This window comes from Pseudorasbora parva, chromosome 22 (assembly GCF_024679245.1).
Source record: "Pseudorasbora parva isolate DD20220531a chromosome 22, ASM2467924v1, whole genome shotgun sequence".
Classification (NCBI taxonomy): Eukaryota; Metazoa; Chordata; class Actinopteri; order Cypriniformes; family Gobionidae; genus Pseudorasbora; species Pseudorasbora parva.
In genome coordinates this window covers 22,440,132-22,460,827 of record NC_090193.1, presented here as the reverse complement: position 1 = coordinate 22,460,827, position 20,696 = coordinate 22,440,132, and the positions used below count along the sequence as shown (strand labels likewise).

General features: G+C 43.3%; 1 protein-coding gene and 1 long non-coding RNA gene across 2 annotated transcripts in view; both read left to right on the top strand.

Moving 5' to 3' along the window:
* LOC137057756 (opioid growth factor receptor-like) overlaps positions 1-20,696 on the top strand; it is a 39,085-nt gene that overhangs the window by 13,401 nt on the left and 4,988 nt on the right. The gene's annotated exons all lie outside the window — the stretch shown is intronic.
* Positions 6,330-20,570, top strand: LOC137057757 (uncharacterized). The gene is made up of 3 exons (XR_010900492.1): positions 6,330-6,408; positions 18,062-18,130; positions 20,453-20,570. It is a non-coding gene; the product is annotated as an uncharacterized lncRNA (long non-coding RNA).

The following is a 20,696-nucleotide window of genomic DNA, read 5'->3' as shown; positions in this document are numbered from 1 at the left end:
TATACAACATAAACATGTTATTTTTGTTTACATTCGTTTATGGATTGTACTGTTAAAGCAGGTTAATGTCACTGACATTTTTTTTGTGATGGTTTGACAAGAAACGAAGCAACAAAATGTAAAGATATAGCAAGGTTGCCATATGAAAATTTATTTTATTTATTTTCTATCTTAGATTACTGGACATATATTGTAATTTTCTATATTTCTAGTTTTTGAAAGTTAAATATGTACCTCTATTATTAGATAATGTAGTGACTTATAATTAGAAAATGTATTATAAAATAACATTTCATTGTTTTGAATAAATTTGTTGGTGATTCTATTAAAGTATGTAAAAATCATGTTTTATTGGTTATTAAGATTTTTACTGCTGAAGCAAATAAATGATGTCTTCCCACTAATCAAATGCTTAAATTAAGTAAATAAAGTTTTTGTAAACCACACTGAGCATTCATATAACATCAATATCACGTTTAAAAAAGCTGTTTAAAAATATTATTAAAAATGGCAATAGAGGATTTCTTCTCTATCACATGAACAGAGTGGAATACTAACCTGTTATCTCTTTCAGTTTCAATCAAACTATAAACTCTATACACTGTAAAACATTTCTAGTGCTTTCAACTAATTATTATTTAGTAACTAGTTCCACAGATTTTTTACGTTCACTCAATTTCGTTCTAGAAATTGTTACCTGAATTAATATTTTTTTAATTGGCTCAAACTTGACTTCAACATTAAAATGTACGTTTGCTCAATTATTTTTAAATTTAATTGAATTAATAATTTTTAGTTGGCTCAAACTTGACTTCAACTTTAAAATGTACATTTACTCAACCTGTTTTTATAATTAATTCAACAAAAAAGTTTTAATTAGGGGTTTCATTTTTAAATGGTTTTAATTATTACTAGAAATTGCAGGTGAACTAGTTATGTATATAGTTATGTTATAGCGAGGATAAAAACAAATGAAAACACATTGTATCATCTGCATTTATAACATTTGTCATACAAACAATACATTTTCATAAGAATTAATTTCAAATTTCTTTAAACAATAAAAAAAATGACCAAAGCCCGTGTCACTTTTCTTTAATGTCTTTAATGCACCTTTAGTTTTGAAAATACACACACAGTCAAAGTAGATTCAGTGGAGCATTCTTGCTACTTGCCAGTGTTTCAGCTGGTAAAGGGATAGTTCACCAAAAATGAAAATTCTGTCATCATTTACTCGCCCTCATGTTGTTCAAATCCTGTATAATGTTGTTCTGCTGAACACAAAATAAGATATTTGGAAGAATGTTTGTAACAAAGCAGATTAGCAACCATTTACTAATTATAGTATTTCCCCCCCTACTATGGTAGTGAATGGTTGGTCTATCTGCTTGGTTACAAACATTCTTACAAATATCTTATTTTGTGCTCAGCAGAACAAAGAAACTCGTATAGGTTTGGAACAACATGGGGGTAAATGACAGAAATTTTCATTTTTGGGTGAACTATCCCTTTAAGAAGAATGAATGAGAAACTTTGCGACGACAAACCATCAATGGATATCTTGGTCACACCCTGTTGGCTGGGCCGCATTAATGCACGGGCTTACCTGGGCTTAAGCCCAGGGCCGGGGGAGGGCCCCGATGATGCCGGAAAATATAATATGTTGGTTGTCCCTTTAAAATTACGCTTTATCGCGTTGAATGCACATGCGGGCTTTGCAAGTCCTGCTCGAGAAATGTAAGTCAAACCCTCTGCCTCAATAAACCCTGGAATCATCAGTCACAGTTATAGAGCTATAGAGCTCAAAAAATCAAGCCCGACCCTACCGAGCCCCTTATTTTGTCCGGGCCCGGCCCTGCCCGACACATTAGCTGTAGCCTAATTATGAGCCTGATTTAAACCCGACCATTTTCAATACATGGGTGTTCTGATGAGAAAGATCGAGCCTGTAATGAGCGAAGCAGACCGGTGTGACTCTGCTCAATAATCCGCAATAATCATGAACCCTCACCGGTTAAAAGTATGTTCCCTCAAAAGACGTATGTGAAAACTGGTGGCACTTCTGTTAGATTCCGAGAGAAGCGCACTCTTGAATATCACTCGAAAATGTGGCGCGCTCAGCGTGCTGTATATCATTTCAAATAAAGCACAAAAGAAACTACCTACATGCAAAATCGTAGTATTTCAGTAATCTATCAGTAATCAAAACCGCAAACTATAATAAAACTAAAATATTCTGCCATGTAATAGCAATATAGCTGAAGGCATAAGCTGATAATATGATTTTTTTTAATGCACAAAAAATGTGAGCACTGTGCATTTATACTGAAATATAGGCACTTATTTTGCTTTAACTTGTAAAGTAGACTATACAAACAACAATGGATAATATTTAAATGCATCAAATAAAATGTTGACTTCTGTCCTTATTATATAATTTAATTAAATGCATATTCTTGCATAGGGATTCAATAGAGAACACACTTTTTTTCCTTTTACTGAGTTTAATTTTTGACAGAACTGTTGCAATTATTTATTTTGACAACTAATATAGAAAGTCTTTACTACATTCAGTCTTTACTTTCTCAGTTGCAAGGTTTAGAAACAGTCCTTACAGAATAACTCAGAACTGTTGAAGAGTTAATTGATTATATAAAATTCAAAGAAGATTGAATAATTTAGGCTGACTGAGCAAGTTAAACTTTAGCTATAATGTAAGCCCCTTGCCTGGAGGTGGGGAATAACAAGAAAAAAATGGTCAAATTCACGCAGTATTCCATGATCTAATTCACTATACTATCTCAATTACAATCAAGTACAAATTAACTGTATTCATTTGTGTTGTATGCACTAAAACAGTCCAGTATATAATAGTCAAACTAATTTTTATGTTGAAATAAAGATTTCTGTGCCACCGCAGAATGGTTGCTGGCCCCTGCCTGGCCACCCCTATAAAAAAAAAAATCCTGGCTGCGCCACTGTGTGACAGCAATGTCTCGTAATATAAAAGTAGTGCGCAAAACAGAAAAACAGCGCAATCAGAACAGTGACGGTGAAGGGGAAAAGAAATCACCACCATGTACCGGTAGGTTGTGATATACTATAGCAGGCTAGCAGCAGATAGCTATATATGATAGTCTGTCAAAGTAATTAACTCCTTTTAAACTTAACAACTTAGTTAAGCTCCCAGTAGTTAGCTAGCCACCACACCACGCTGTGGAATATAATAATTTTTTATGTATGGCAATGTTGATACAAAAGATTCTGCATAGGCTACATGTAATTAAATTAGCCTTATCATACACGTTTCCTATAATCTTAAGAACATTTTGAGACGCTATGACTATGAACTAAAATGTGTTTTTAACATACTATCTCTGTCGCCTTTGGCTTGGCTTGCTCAGTTGGGGACACTAATCACTAAAATTATGATTAAAGTTATTCAACTAATTATACAAATAAAATTTATGAATTAGGTTTTATTTCATTCCATAAACTATAATACTGATATGCCAACATTGTCGCTCTTTAATAAATTAAAATAAGCTGATAACATCACTGTTTTCTCCAGAACGACTGTACAGCCAAATCTAATTTTGTTGCAATATTGTCCTGTTTAACACTGTGAAGCTGCTTTGACACAATCGTGATTATAAAAGCGCTATATAAATAAAGTTGATTGATTGATATTTAAAAAAAAATATATATATATATATATTAAAAGCACATTTTAGTTCCTATTCAATTGTGTCTTTAAGTATCTAATGGAAATGCACTTTTTCCACTTTTTCCTATTCAATTGTGTCTTTAAGTATCTAATGGAAATGCACTTTTTCCACTTATATTTGTGTATTTTTTATGACAGAGCTATAGATTTGGATGTTATTAAATACCATTTACTCCCATAAAATAAAAGGCTTTGTGATTAAAAAGATTGAAAAAAATTGAAAATGATTCAATGACAAATGCATATTTAACAGTCACTTGTTGCCACCTGGTGGGGGTAAAAGGGGTGGGACCATAACTTTTAACGATTAATTAAGCAGGTCCAATGGATGAAGGGCCCCTCAGGAGGTAAAAGCCCAGGGGCCCCTTATAGTCTTAATGCGGCCCTGCCTGTTGGAGAAAGAAAGAGAACAATTAATAAAAATAAATTAAAAATATATATATATTATTTATACATTTGATCAATATTAATAATTAACTTGCATGTGTGACTAAACTAAAGTAATTTATGGCTAGCTTTCTTTCTCTTACGCTGTTTAGAATTTGTCCCACTTGTGAGGACGGTTAAATGAGCGACATTTTCATAGTATTCGTGGTTATGTTGTTCCCATAACTTTACGGTACAATTTCACAAGTTGGAAGACGAAAAATCATGTTTAACACAAGTAACCCTAAATAGCGTACATTATTTGCCAACATTAAGTTAAACGTTTAACATGTTTCAGTACATTTCCTTGTATAAAAATCATCACAGCACCTTAGCCTATAGCTAATGAGAGAAAGTTTGTCTGACACAATAGCACACAACACGCTGAGATTAAATCTTATATCATTATATAGTTTAAAACAAAATTATGTATTATTACTTAAACATGGTTAAAGACCATATTAACGTAACGTAAATAATTTATTCGATGATAAAACTTGACGTAGACTTCACTTAGGCCTAAATAATCCCCATTTCCCTTGGATATATTTACTTCTAATTTACTTCTTACTTCACTTCTAACGTTAAATATCCACACAAGCCTAATATGTTCGACATATTTGTCTGCAATATAATCATTAACACTTACCTGACACGTGAACTGCACCCTCAAAATTGCTGCTGCTGCCTCTGTGGTGAACCTCGCGAAGTCCTTTGATCTCAATCCTTCCGCGAAATCAAACAAGTACCTCAGATATCCTTCCGCGAAATCAAACGAGCAATACAGATCCTTCCGCGTAGTCTAACAAGCTCTTGTACGTATTCATTAAAATTAGGCAGATTAAATGCCACAATTAACTACATATGTTAATGAATTATATATGTACATTAAATATGTAAGTGTTGTAGGATCCATCTCATTATAGCCTAATGATAGGCTACCATCATAAACAAAACATCGAAAATACATCTAATTTCACAAATATTGTTCTGATATAGGCTATTATCAAATGTTTCTAACAGCCCATTTCAACAGCACAAACAAAAATCTATTTACCATAGTAAAATATTGTGTGTAAAATATTGTGTTGGCCATATAGCCTACTTTTATAAAATATTGACTGGAATCACGTTTTTTAGTCCAGTCAACATTTGCAATTCTAAATATTAACTGGATTTGAAAATATCAATTAATTTAATGTTTTTCAAATATATTTGAGCAGACTTAATATAATATGTCTTCTTAACTAAGCACAAGTAAGAAAATTAGTTCAACATATATTTTTTTGCTCTTCCAACATTTTATTAATTGGAGTTTTTAGAGTGTAAAAACTCCATAAAATGTCTTGCTTTTCACTTTATTAGAGTAAGCTGATTCTAGTGGAATTAAAATGTAGTTTACTTTAAGTAACTAAATAAACACTGTAATAGCACATAGCAGAGTTTTGTTAACAAGTTCCAGTGGGAAATTAATGTAATTTTGGTTTGTTTTTTATGGCAGCAGTTAAAAGACAACTTTAACTGCACAATGAGGGTCCCTACATGCAAACCGAAGTATTGAGAACTTTGTAAGTGTACAAACAGTTTAATAAGAAGATACTTTATAAAGACAGTCCATTACGCATAAACAGACAGCAGCCATCTTGGAAAAAAGTATCGACGAGTCGAGCCACGAAATTGTGTTCTGTAATTCTTTATGTGATTATTTATTTTTGTTTTTAAAAAATATTCTTAAGATTTTTATTAAGGTTTTGATCCTGCAAACAGTAAAAAGAAAGGGGAAAAAAACATGTTTTTAGAATATTCTTATTAAGATGCTATTAAAGTTTGGATCATGCAAATAGCTAAAATAGCTGCCTGTTCTGCTGACTTACTTCATGCCACCATTGGCTTAATACATGTAAAGAAGCAGTGTCTTACTAGCCTTCTTTTGGACTGAACATTAATTGAAGACATGGCAACCCTTTAGTCAACTCGGGTGGTGTCATTCTGGAACGAAAGCACAACTAAATTACTTTCGGTTTATGACTTATGACTTTCTCTTAAGTGGGAAGATTGAGCTCTTTAGAGTCCTGGTTCTTATGTCTGCTGTAAGATTTTATATACTTGGGCTCTGCGTTTTTTGTGCGATACTTTTTTTTTGCGATACTCCCCCTAGGAACGTTAGTTCTATTGACACGAAATCAGACGATGATGAATGTGAGTTTGATTCCACATGGGAGGATGAAAACGAAAATAAAACACCCAGAAAGAAGGTATGTTTGGAAGGCAGTGCTGTCTTATTTTGTTTTACATGTTGTTTGTTTGAATAAAGTTTATTCCTCGACCCATAATCGACCACCTTCTCTTAAAAAATAAAAAGTAAAAATGTCCTGGGTGTCTGGGAGGCTTTGTTGTTTGCCCCGCCACCTTAACCCTTAAAGGGGTGGTAAAACACATTATTTCGAATGCCTGATTGTGTTTGTGGGGTACACAGTAACTTGTGTTCATGCTTCGTTTTTAAAAAATTGCATTATTTTTCATATAATTTACCTTTATTCTACACTGCTCTGTCCCTTCTTGTAAAAAACGGTCTGATGGTTTCCTGGTTCTATGAAGCCAGTCGCAATGGGCTCAGATTGGTTAGCTGGCCCAGCTGTGTTTTGATTCGCTAACCACCTAGTTCATGTGTTTGATGATCAGTTATCACGGGCTGTGGGCGAGGCACCGCCATTATGTGTTTTCAACACTCAGGGAGTCAGAGCCTGCTGGATTTACAACACAAGATCTTCCACTTCACCTATGGGGTTACTATTCTGACACAATTCTGCGCACGCAAGATCATATTTTGAGTGCGCAAAAGGGCATATCGCGCATGTGTGAACTGAGTTTTGCAGAGAAATGTTCGTCTCACAAATAAGAACGTTTTTAGAGCGTTAAATCAATTTTGCATTTAAAATAAGCTTATTTGGATGTGCGCCGACGTTATATTTCACATGTGCATCGTCTCGGTTGCTTGCGCTCCGATACCGGCTGCTCAACGGCTCGCTTGCTCAACACAACTCAACGTTACAATATGACATAATTCCAGCCAATCAGAGAGGAGACTGCTAAATTCTGATAGGCTGGCTTAACACGACTCCCTGCATTACTCTACAGCAGACAAGGAAAATATACATGGTGGAAATATACATGGAAAATCAAACTTAACACTGTTATAAAGTCTGTGACATTTATTTCTAAGTTCAAAAGTCTACCATTTGACAAACACACATAAGTATCTTATTTTTTCTAAATTAATATAAAAGGAAGAAGTATAAAAAGTATGCATGTCCATGCATGCCATATCATACCTATACTCAGAAGGACAAATACATTGGATGGTTTTGCATAGACTATTGTCACAAGACTTATACTGTACAATACTGTAAAATATAGACTAAATTACTAATTTTACATACTATTTTGGTAGGTTAGTATGCACATTGAAATGCAGGCTTGTTCCTTACTCACTGCAAAAAAGACCTAGTTATGTGGGTAACAATTACACAAATACAAATATAATAGTAAGTGAAAATCTTGGGTGAGTGGGGTCAAACCCAATATCTTCACTTAATGTTATATTTGTATGTATGTAATGGTTACCCACATAACAATATTTTATTTATTTATTTATTTATTTATTTATTTATTTATTTATTTATTTATTTATGGGGGGGGGGGGGGTTGCCGTGAGATAGAACAAGCATTCCAATGTGCACAATATACAACCTAAATAGTATGTAAAATTAGCCTGACAAGCCAGACCCACATCAAGATGTTTGGTCTGGAAACTCACCATAGACAGGGCTCAGTCCGAGGGGCGGGATAAACGGTTGTCTTTCAAACTCCCTCTGCACGCGATAGGATAGCGGTACACCAACCGGAGCAACGACGGTGAAGGGGAGCTCGCTGACTGATTAAACATTCGCCGTATACGGTCGGCTAAACTCCGAACACATCTTCCCTTTTTAAGAATGACTTCAGTGCCGCTCTTTGTTCTTTTCTCAGAGGAAAGCTTAACTCCAAGTCTTCCGGAGGCGCGGGCAGAGCTGATTCGATAGACCGCCGCCGTTCACCAGTTTCTGTGTTTACTAGAAGACTGTGTTACTAGAAGCGCAAACGCAACTCGGCCGTCGTCATTATGGCCCCGCCCGCCGACTCTATAGCCTACCTACACGATGTGATTGGGCCGTCCAGATTCTGAGGAATACAGCTCAGATAGAAATTGAGAGTTGCTAGACCACACTTGCGGGCAAATTAAATTTGCTGCCGCTAGGGTGCGTCTAGATTTCTAGGCTAATGTAAAATGAGTTCCCTTATCGAGGGAACTTCCCACTGCGTCGAAACGCTTTGGGGATGCTCCCTAAGCATCAGCGAATCTGAAGCCTGAATAAACACTAGACCAATCCGATTGGTCGTGCGTGATGACGTCATTGTGACGGCGTACCCGGAAGTATAAAAGGGGGGCCGGCGCATAATGGCGGCAGTTATTGCTCTTCAGCATAGCGCTCTCTGTTTGGTCTGTCTATTTACTGTTGTCTGTCCAGTTGCGAGTGTGTGTGTGAAAGATTTATTTAAAAAGTATGGAAGAGAGAAGGAGTGCATTTAGGCAGTGTGTGCATCCGTGTCCCCGTTACATCTCGGGATCGGATCCACACCTGTTATGTGTGCAGCGTCTGGGTGTTCAGCACGCTCGGGCGGCTCTCGAGGGAGCCGCCTGTGAACACTGCGAGCTGCTGACACTCAGACTGCTCCGCTCTCGGCTGGCCGTGTTCGATGAGACCGGCCAGCCTCGTGAGCCCCGTGGTTCTGGACCCGCGGTCGCTGAGGCGGCTCGGCGTCGCAGATCATGGGGCTCACAGCGGGACTTGTCAGAGGGTTTCGGGACTGCCGCGGCACTTTCCCAATCCTCCCCTGACAGTTCCAACGATCTTCCTCCCCGTGTGGAAGCCCGCTTGGCGGCATCTTCCCCCGGGTTGGAGGGTCCGATGCTTGAGCTGTCTGATTCTGAGGAATTAGATGTGCTCAGCATCGAGGCGGGTGACGTTAAAACACCATACACACTGCTTCACTCATAAAATAAGGTGCTCAGGCAGTCCCCGAGGGGGCTGCCTGTAGTAACCCGGTGTTCTCCGTTCCCGTGCGGAAGCCCGCGATGCGGCTCTTCCCCGGGAGGGAGAACCAGATGCTTGAGCGATCTGATTCCGAGGAATTAGATGTGCTCAGCGTCGACGGAGTGAAGCAAACGAGAGCCCGCCACCTTTTAATGCAGGCTCGATCTCGCGTTGCCGAGGCAGCGCGTGCATTAAGGGTCTGCAACAGAAGTGAACACACGCTATATGTGTACATGTGATACTGTTTAGCGAGGCTTGCAGTCAGCCCCTGAGGGTGCTGGCTGTGGTCGTTGAGAAATGTCTCGTAGCGTACAGAAACGTGCGTTTTCGAGTGTTTCAGCCTCGCGCCTGTGGCTTTCATCTCGAGGGATGAAAGCCAAATATGTTGGGAACGATTCGAATCTCGCGTTGCTGAGGCAGCGTGTAGATGACGAGTAGTTGAATACATATTTAAACAGTATGGTCTGGTGATTAGGGCTGCATTTAATTCTGAGGAATTTAAATTAAACATTATCTGACTTTGAGGAGTTAGATATGTCTATTCAGCCTATCATTCAGCATGTTCACGTGATGGGTGATTATGGTGGCATTTATTTCTGAGGAATTAAATGGGATTTATCTAACTTTGAGTAGTTAGATTATCAGCCTATCATCCCAGTTGTGTTCACTATTTGGGTGTTTTTGGTGGCATTTAATTCTGTGCAATTAAATGGGATTTATCTGACTTTGAGGAGTTAGGTATTTCAGCCTATCATCCAAATTGTGTTGCTCCCGGGGAGCGTTCGAGATCGCCTCCTCTGTGGAGTCTTCTGGAAGTCGATGCTGCGATCCGCCGTCTACGACGCTCGGGCCACATTGGCTTCCAGCGAACGCATGCTGCTCTAGCCGCCTCTAGAAAGACTGCAGCTGGGCAGCAAACGCGTTCGCACACCGAAAATCCTCCCCGACTAAGCCCTGCCGGGTGGCCGCTTCAGGGGGTCGGGCAGGAGGCTCGGTGGGTACCAGAGACCAGCCTTGAGAGGCTGGTTCCCCTAGTAGAATATATCAGCGCATAGTCATTATGCTCCTGAATATATCTGTTGGGCCCTGTGTACCATGGGCAAAGGGTGCAGACTGCAGTTCAGTGTTCCACCACCGGGGTTCATCGGTGTGGCCTGGATAGTGGTGTGCCCAGCCCAGTGGCCTGCTGGCCAGCCCCCTCTCCAGAGGAGCGATCGAGGTCGCCTCCTCTGTGGAGTTTTCTGGAAGTCGATGCTGCGATCCGCCGTCTATGACGCTCGGGCCACATTGACTTCCTGCGAACACATGCTACTCTAGCCGCCTCTAGGGAGACCTCGGCTGGGCAGCGAACGTGTTCGCACACCGAAAATCCTCCCCGACTAAGCCCTGCCGGGTGGCCGCTTCAGGGGGTCGGGCAGGAGGTTTGGTGGGTACCAGAGACCAGCCTTGAGAGGCTGGTTCCCCTAGTAGAATATCTCGGCGCATGGTTATGCTCCCGAATATATCTGCTGGGGCCCTGTGTACCTTGGGCAAAGGGTAGAGACTGCAGTTCAGCGTTCCACCACCGGGGTTCATCGGTGTGGCCTGAATAGTGGTGGGCCCAGCCCAGTGGCAGGTAGGGAACAGGAAGTGTGCTCCCTGAGGGTAAAGGAGGCTATATTGTGTATCCCTCCGCCAGACAGGGAGTCCGGCTTTACGGTCGCTACCTCATGGTTCCCAAAGAGGATGGAAGGGTGCGTCTATTATTAAATCGGAGGTACTTGAACCGTTCTCTGAGGAGATTCAGGTTCAAGATGCTCATTATCCCATCGTGAGTCAGATCCAGTCCGAGGACTGGTTCGTCACGATGTATCTAAAGACGCATATTTCATATCTCCATCCTTCCTGCCCACAGGAGGCCTGAGGTTCGCTTTCGGGGGCGAGGCGTACCAATATCGGGTTCTTCCCTTCGGCCTCACTGTTAAGCACACCACTGTGAAGCACTTTCAGAGAGTGCTGGGGCACATGGCAGCAGCGTCCAACATGATACCGTTCGGCCTGCTACACATGAGACCCCTCCAGTGGTGGTTGAAAACCAAGGGGTTTTCCCCCAGAGGGAATCCTTTTCGTATGATCAGGGTAACGCGCAGATGCCTTCGTTCCCTAGTCATATGGAAGAAACCTTGGTTTCTGTCCCAGGGGCCAGTGTTGGGAGCGTCCTGTTGCCGGAAATCCGTTTCAACAGACGCCTCCCTCACTGGTTGGGGCGCGGTCATGGACGGCCGCTTTGCGAGGGGCCCATGGGAGGGCCGTCATTCCTCCTGGCACATATTTTGCCTGGAGATGATGGCGGTCTACAAAGCTCTCAGGAGCTTTTCTCCCGGACCTCCGCGGCCAACATGTCCTGGTGCGGACAGACAATACGGCTGTCGTAGCGTACCTCAATCGCCAGGGAGGGGTAAGATCGCGCCCTCTGTGCAGATTGGCGCATCTAATCCTCCTGTGGTCCCAGGGGAAACTGTTGTCCATCAGGGCAATGTATGTCCCGGGGGTTCAAAATCAGGGAGCAGACATCCTGTCGAGGCAGGGGCTGAGGCCCGGGGAGTGGCGGCTCCACCCCGAAGTGGTGGAGGCCATATGCGAGAGGTTCGGCCCAGTGGAAGTGGATCTGTTTGCGTCTCGAGAGACGTCCCACTGTCCACTGTGGTTCTCCCTCACGCATCCAGCCCCGTTGGGGTTGGATGCCATGGTGCAGACGTGGCCGAGGCTGCGTCTGTATGCATTTCCCCCGATTGCTCTGCTCCCGGGAGTCCTGGAGAGGGTCCGTCGGCAGGGGGTCAGTCTACTTCTGGTAGCACCCCGTTGGCCGACGCGAGTTTGGTTCTCGGATATCATAGCCCTGCTGGCAGGTCATCCATGGCAGATTCCTCTGAGGAGGGATCTCCTGTCTCAGGCGGCGGGGTCGATTTTCCACCCCCGGCCGGAGATATGGAACCTTTGGGTTTGGCCCCTGAGGGGGCCAGGTACCTAGAGGCTGGCCTGTCGGCAGACGTGGTAGAGACCTTACTCAGTTCCAGGGCTCCGTCCACAAGGAGACTGTACAGCCTCAAGTGGAATGTGTTTTCCACTTGGTGTAGGGGGCGTGAGGTGGACCCAGTTAACTGCCCAGTGGCTTCAGTGCTGGAGTTCCTCCAAGATCGCTTCTCTGCGGGCCTAACCCCGTCCACACTCAAGGTGTACGTGGCTGCCATTGCGGCTTTCCACACTCCTCTGGGTGATGGGCCTCTGGGTAGGCACCAGTTGGTTGTACAGTTCCTCCGTGGGGCTCGGCGGATGAGGCCTGTGGCTCAGTCCAGAGTTCCAACCTGGGACCTGGCAGTGGTTCTCGAGGGGTTGGCTGAGGCCCCCTTCGAGCCACTGGAGTCAGCAGAACCGGAAAATCTGACCCTTAAGGTGGCTTTTCTACTCGCCATCTCCTCTCTGAGGAGAATGGGGGATCTCCAGGCCTTGGCAGTAACGCCGACTTGCCTGGAGTTTGCCCCGGGTGGAGTGAAGGCCATCTTACACCCTAGGCCGGGCTATGTGCCTAAGGTCCCATCCAGGGTGGTCAGGTCTTTGGTTCTGCAGGCATTTCATCCTCCGCCTCACGTGACGGCGGAAGAGGGGAGACTTCACCTACTCTGCCCGGTCAGGGCACTCAGGGTGTATCTGGCGAAGTCCGCACAGTGGAGGAGATCTCAACAATTGTTGGTGTGTTTTGGCTCACCCAAGAAGGGGTTGCCTGCGTCTACCCAGACAATCAGTAACTGGATTGTCCAGGCAATAACCATGGCTTATCAGGTGCGCAGTTTGCCTTCACCTGTAGCCGTGAGGGCACATTCCACCAGAGGCATGGCCTCTTCGGTGGCCCTCCTTTCTGGGGTCCCCTTGCAGGATATCTGCGAGGCGGCGGGGTGGGCTACTCCACACACTTTTATCAGGTTCTATAGCCTGGATCTCCCTGCGACGCCTGGCGCGAGGGTGCTCCAACCCTAGTTGTGCCCGGTCTCCGGCTTCACACTAGGACAGGCGCTACCCTCGGTGTGGCCTAGTGGGTACTCGTTCCCCAAAGCGTTTCGACGCAGTGGGAAGTTCCCTCGATAAGGGAACGGCTCGGGTTATGTATATAACCCTTGTTCCCTGAGAGGGAACGAGCACTGCGTCGTACCGCCACACCTCGGCACGCCTGGAGCGCATGCTTCAGAGCAAAAAACTGCCGCCATTATGCGCCGGCCCCCCTTTTATACTTCCGGGTACGCCGTCACAATGACGTCATCACGCACGACCAATCGGATTGGTCTAGTGTTTATTCAGGCTTCAGATTCGCTGATGCTTAGGGAGCATCCCCAAAGCGTTTCGACGCAGTGCTCGTTCCCTCTCAGGGAACAAGGGTTATATACATAACCCGAGCCGTTATCCCGTCTTTTTAGCATAATCAAATTATTATTATTTTTTAAAGAACATCTGTCCTGAATGTTTTTTGTTTGTTTGTTTGGATAAATTCAAGGATATGAAGTATATATATATATATTTTTTTTTACATTGCATTTCTATGTTTATTTTGATGGCTTTTATTTTTAAATATTCTGAGGCCGTATTTGTTCACATTAATTAATTAATATAGGCGAAAAGTCTGTCTATTTTTATTTCTGAAAATGTGTAACATTACAGACCCTAAATAACTAAAAATAACTTGAAGATCAGTAAGAAGAACTATTATCTACTTGATACGATTTGATATTAATTTAGAAAAAATAAAATACTTACGTGTTTGTCAAATGGTAGACATTTGAACTTGGAAATAAATGTCAAAGAACGTCGGTGCACAACTAAATAAGCTTATTTTAAATGCAAAATAGATTTTCGTTCACTCAAAATACTTTCTTATTTTTGAGACAAACATTTTTTTCCGCCAAACTCAGTTCACGCGTGCACGAAATGACCTTTTGCGCACTCAAAATATGATCTTGCGCGCGCAGAATTGTGGCAGAATATAGTAACCCCATACTTCACCTGATATGTTATGTGACATTATGTGAGGGAACAGAGTCGAAAATGGTTGTGTTAGTTGTTCGGTAAAGTTATCACGGGCTGTGGGTGTCCGGCCACCAGTATATGTTTCAACACTGACGGAGATGGGCCATGCTGGATTTACAACCTAAGATCATCCACTTCTCCTGATGTTTATATTTTTTGATTGTGTAATGTAATTTGAAGTGTATGAAGCCTACAATAAACATTAAAGGGTTAGTTCACCCAAAAAGGAAATGTATGTCATTGACCCACCCAATGTCGTTCCACACCCATAAGACCTCTGTTCATCTTCGGAACATAGTTTAAGATATTTTATATTTAGTCCAACATATCTAAGTGTATGCACACTATACTGTCCATTTCTGTCCATGTCCAGAAAGGGAATAAAAACATCATCAAAGTAGTCCATATGAGACATCAGTAAGTTCATTAGAATCTCTTGAAGCATCGAAAATACATTTTGGTCCAAAAATAGCAAAATTGTCTTCTCTTCCACGTTTGTTTTCAAATAAAGATTCAAACTGTCATGAATCAGCGTATTGATTCATGATTCGGATCGCAAATGTCACTTGATTTCAGCAGTTTGGCAGTTTGACACGCGATCCAAATCATGAAGCTGCGGACCGGCAGGGAACGACTGACTTGACTGCTCGGGTGGTCCGCGCCCCTCTCGGGGGGCCCCCGAGCAGTCAAGTCAGTCGTTCCCTGCCGGTCCGCCGCTTCAGGGCACTGTGCTTGTTGCTCAAAATACACCAGAGGCCAGCCTCGAGAGGCTGGTTCCCTTAGTAGATTTTCTAGACGAGTTTTTCTCTGCGCCCCGGCATTGCGGCGGGGTTGGCAGCACGGCCCCCAGAGGGTGCCGCAGGGAAACGGGTACCGTTAGCAGGGGTAAACACCGTTTCCCTACGGGGGGAACCACCCTCAGCGTCCTGACGCTTTGTGCGTCAGGAACGCTTAGACGAGGCCTTCTTGGCGATCAGGACTGTCCTCAGATCAGCCCTGCCCCTCGAAGACCTCGTCTGAGAGCGCCGCCCCTCGTCCCCACGCTGAGGGGGAGTTCGGGTGGCGACGCTCTGCTTTTGTTTTGCCCTGTGCGAGGCGCTCGTACTCGGTTTGGGCTGCTTGATGTCAGCAGCAGCCCCAGGGACCTGGACACGGAGAGGGAGGAACTGCTTGAGCGCCGCAGCTTGCTTCTTCGACTCCTGGAACCTCTCGGTGACAGTGTGAACTGCGTCACCGAAGAGGCCTCCAGGAGAAAGTGGCGCATCAAGCAGAAAGGCTTTCTCCCTCTCCTTGATATCAGTGGGGTTTAGCCAGAGATGCCTCTTCGTGGCCACCAAGGCTGCCATAGAGCTGCCAACACATCTGGCCATCTCCTTGGTGGCCCGGAGAGCTAAATCAGCGTATGTTCTCAACTCTGCTACTATATCACCCCCCACGACATCACTACTGTCCAAATCCCTCAGCAGGTCAGCCTGATAAGCCTGCACGATAGCCATCGTGTGCAGGCATGCAGCCGCCTGACCCGCTGCCGAGTACGCTTTGCCCACCAGCGCCGACGTTTTAAGAGGTCTGGTGGGCAAAGTCGGGGCCTTAAGGGACAATGCCGAGGAAGGCGAGAGATGGCTCGCAAGCATCTCTTCGACCTTCGGCATCGCCCCATAACCGCACTGTTTCACCCCGGCGATATTACTGTAGACCGAAGTCTGCGGGCTGAAAACACGATACGATGCCGGTCTCTTCCATGATCTTGCCACCTCAGTGTGCAAATCATGGAAGAACGGCAGGCCCCGTCGCTGAGGTTCTGAAGCGCGAGAAGGCAGGAATCTTTCGTCTAGCTTGCTTGTACGCTTTCTTCCTGCCTCATATCTCTCAGCTGGCCAGTCGATGTTAAGCCTGGCCACAGCTCGCGTCAGAACCTCAACGAGCTCCTCGCATGCAGGGGACTGAAGTGGCGAGTCTTCAGTCTCGATGCTTTCAACGTCCACCTCCTCAGAGCTGGACAGTTGAAGCACCGGCGACTCTCTCGGGGGGGGAGAAACCGCCATGCGTGCTTCCATGCCCCGAGAAGAGCCGCTGGATGGTGCAGGTGAGGGTAGAGATAAGGCAGCACCCGTCTCTAACCCCTCTGCAACATCCAATTGTGATCCCCACGACTGCAGCCTCCGCTTCGCCTCGGCGGCAGCGGGACCAGAGCCGCGGGGAACACGAGCCGAGGCACCCTCCTCAAAGAGTGCCCGGCGGGAGCGCAGCGTTCTCAGCTGTAACTTTTCACAATGCTCGCAAGCAGCCCCCTCGAGGGCTGCCTGGGCATGCTGCGCTCCCAAGCAGGCAACACAAAGAGAGTGTGTATCCCCACCCGTGATGTAGCGTGGGCAGGGATGAACACACCTCTTGAAACTGCTTTCACTCGCCATAATATCTATCTATTCTTTTTTCTCTTTATTTTGTTAATATATGGGAATATTTAACAAAAAGGGTGGAAAAACTCTTCAAATAGACAGACAAAAACACCAAATAGACAGACAGGTTCACACAGATCGCTTACTGAAGGCACAGAAGCTAGTTCCTGTTTATTTTCACGTACGCTTTATAGCTTCCGGTCGATGACGTCACCACGCCGACGATCGATCGATTTTCCGATGGAATGGTTCTACAGGCGCTTCACGACGCATTAACGCAGAGGCGTTCTCACAGCGTTTCGACGCAGCTCGAGTTCCCCGAAAGGGAACTTCATGTTCCATTGAGTTTGAAAAGTTATGTATATGGTAATCATCAGAATATCTCTTCTCCAGTCTCTGTCCGAATCCAATACCTGGTGGACCATTCTTCCAAAATGGCGGAAGGGGCGGGGCGCGGTGTCGACATCTCATTCTCAATACAAACTTTTACAGGAAAACAAATAGATGAAAAATAAATCACACTTACATGTTATGGCTCGTAAACAGATTCTGTTTTTAAAGTTGGATCTGCTTCATCTTTCAGGACAAGCTGTTGTGCGAATCCTGCTTTGAACTTGCGATGATTGTGAGATTTCCTCCGTGAAAAGGTGCAGCACAGAGAGCGAGATTTAAATTAACTCACCTTCGTTGCTCTGGTTGGTTGTAGCGCTATCCTATCGTGTGCAGAGGGAGTTTGAAAGACAACCGTTTATCCCGCCCCTCAGATTGAGCTCTGTCAATGTTGAGTTTGCAGACCAAACATCTTGATGTGGGTCAGGCTTGTCAGGCTAATGTACAACATTTCTGAGGTGCAAAATGTATTTATCTGTCAAAATAAAGTATAAATAACATCTACATAATTACTATTTACAAATATAACTACAGTTACATGGTGTAAATAGAATATACCGGCATTTTCACTTAGTATGCTATTATCACTGAGTGTATATAATCTAGTTGCTATTTAGCATCTATTTGAACTAAAATGCTGCATATTCACGTGCACAAACCTTCCATTTATTAATAAGAAACATTGATGGTCATTGTTTATCGATCGGTTCTATGATTTTAGATTTTTGCTTTGCTACTGACCTAATAACGCACCTGACGGGATTATATTACGTCATCTATGCTGTCTAATGATTTGGTCCAGTGTTTTTGTTCCAATGATTTGAACCCACCCCACATAAAACATTGTCTTATGTTAATTATCATTCTTTCTGTTTTATTATTATTATATTTTTAAACAAACTGCTGTCTTATTTGGGATTTGTTTAAAGATCTACAGAACCTGTCGCATGAACATACGTGCTGCAAAGGACATGCAATACTTTCAGGACAATGTCCGGGTAAGTTTCATTACCTTCATATAAGAACGAGTGGGGTAAGATGTGCCATTTGTTATGCTGTTGTCCTTTTTGACAAGGAGAAAGCATCAAGAGGTAAAACTTAATGTAACTATTTACTATTTAAGATAAAAATCTTTTCGAAAAAGAAGGTGTCTAGTACACATAATGTCATGACAAAAGTGTGGATATTTTCTACCTAGATTATCAGGTAACATAACTTACCCACTGCCATGTCTTACCCCTCTCTCCTTTGAGTAAAATGAGCATACACTCTAATAAAACGGAGCTATATAGTACTAAAAGTGGTTCTTTGGCTTGTAATCATATATAAGGAAATCTGTTAAGTGCTGTATAGCACCAAATCTTGGTGATTCAGTGGTTCTTCAGCGGTTCTTAACCAGTTCTTTGGGATGACTGAGGTGCTATATAGCACAGTTACCATATATACCCCTTTTCCACCAAGGCAGTGCTGGTGTTAATTCGGGTCAGCAAGATGAACTTAAACTTGAGATCCGCCTTTTTTAAATAGCAGCTAATGGAGCTAATAGCTGCTGCTCGTTTGTAATCACCATCTATACAAATTACTGCAAACTGCATGAATGCAATGGATTCACTGTTTTGATGCCGATGATTAACGATGTCGAATCAATAGTAACGCAACGTTCGCCATTGTTGATGGAAGGCTCGAGATGCATCGGTGCTGTGACATCGCCGTATGACATCAAAGTACAGCGAGATCAAACGACTCCTTATGCTTTTGAATTGCTCGCGCAGTATTTGGATATCATATGCGGGTTGGTCTGCGCTGCGTCGATGCATTAGATAGAACATGCCTGGTGTGTGTGTGTTTCTCGCTGCCTCGCTAGCAGTAGAGTCCTGCAACGGGTCGGGTGTACCCGCGGGCATAAAAGTGGCTAAAACGGGTGGATTGTGGCATTTATAAAATGCACGGGTGAGGATGCGGGGGAATAATTAATTTCGTGTGGGCGGGTAGAAGCGCGGATAAAATATATTGTTATGTGCAATATTTCTGTGGCGAGGTGGAGGAGCGAGCGAGACCAGGGCGTGATGGTGAATAAGCGTCACCTGCGAGCTACACCGGTCTCGAGTCCTCTTATGAGGGAGCTCGGAGGCATATAAGGACGAGCGACACCAATAAAGGACAAGAGATCACCAGACCTGGATTTTACGTTGAGTTGTGTTTGTTTTATTATGTGTGTGCGTGGCAGATGTCCGTGAGGGGCCACGTTACTTTTGTTTTGTTCGCCGGTTCTCGAAAAACGATCAAAACGATCCGGTCCTCCTTCTTCCCCCCCGAACATACTGTATTACAATTTCTATGTCCAAATTACCATTACACATACACACAACAAAGATATGCCATTTGACGATCACATCACCACCACTGCGACAGTGCGGCTTTTGTTGATTCCTCTCGTAGCCCAGATGGAGCGAGCGTTGCAGGATTAGCAATGGATGAAGTAAATGTAAAGTTGGTGAGTGGAGTATATGAAATTGTTGACAACGAGTCTATAAAGGCACTTTAGCCTGTTTCATTAGCCCATTCATGACGCTGTTGTGATGTTGAGAGAGGTACAAGAAAAAATAAATAAACCATTTTAACTGGAATAATCTTAGCGTGTGTGATTTATTGCGGGCACGGATCGGATAACTGGCAATATTAACGGGTCTGGGATGGACCTGTGCAGGACTCTGGTATGACATAAGACCTGGCTCTGTTGTGGCTCTTAGCATGTGGAAAAGCAAACGGTTCTTAGAAGGCTCTCAAGTTGAACCAACTTAGAATTGACACTAGCACTGGCCCCGAACTAGCATCTGGTTCATTCTGGTGGAAAAGGGGTAATACAGAACCTGGTAAGCCCCTGTGTGGTTCTTCAGTGGTTTTTCCAGCTGTTATTTGGGGTGGTAAAGGTGCTATATAGCACCACTGACATACAAAGAACCTTTCAAGCCCCTTTAAAGGTTCTTTACACACCAAAGAACTACTGTTGGTGACATTTAGCACCATTATTAAGAAATAAAATGCGATATAGCACCTGTTATGGGTTCTACATAGTGCCGTTTGACAAAGGTGCTCTAGAGAATATGATATGATAGAAAGATATGGTGCTATTTGGCACCGAAAGTGGTTACCCTATGATTACAAGCCAAGAACCCCTTTTAGTGCCAAATAGCACCAATTTTTTAGAGTGTACTCGATTGAAACATGAATAAACAGGCAAATAAATCATCCAAAATTAAAACCTGCTGTACACTGTATCTCAAATTCAGTCTTATTTAATTGTTTGTTTCTGACTCTAGAACTTAGATGATGATGATGATGAACTAAGTGAGGTAAGTAATGCATCCTGTTTCTACTATTACACTCATAATTTGCCACTTCTAGCTTATCAGTGTACATTATGTTTAGAGCACATTAAACATAAGGCCTGTGGGCTAAAACCGTGGGTGTATCCAGGGCCGTACCCAGGATTTTCTAAATACCGAGGTCCAAATGTGAATTTTGGAGGCTTTGAAAAAAAAAAAACATTTCCTTCCTTTACAT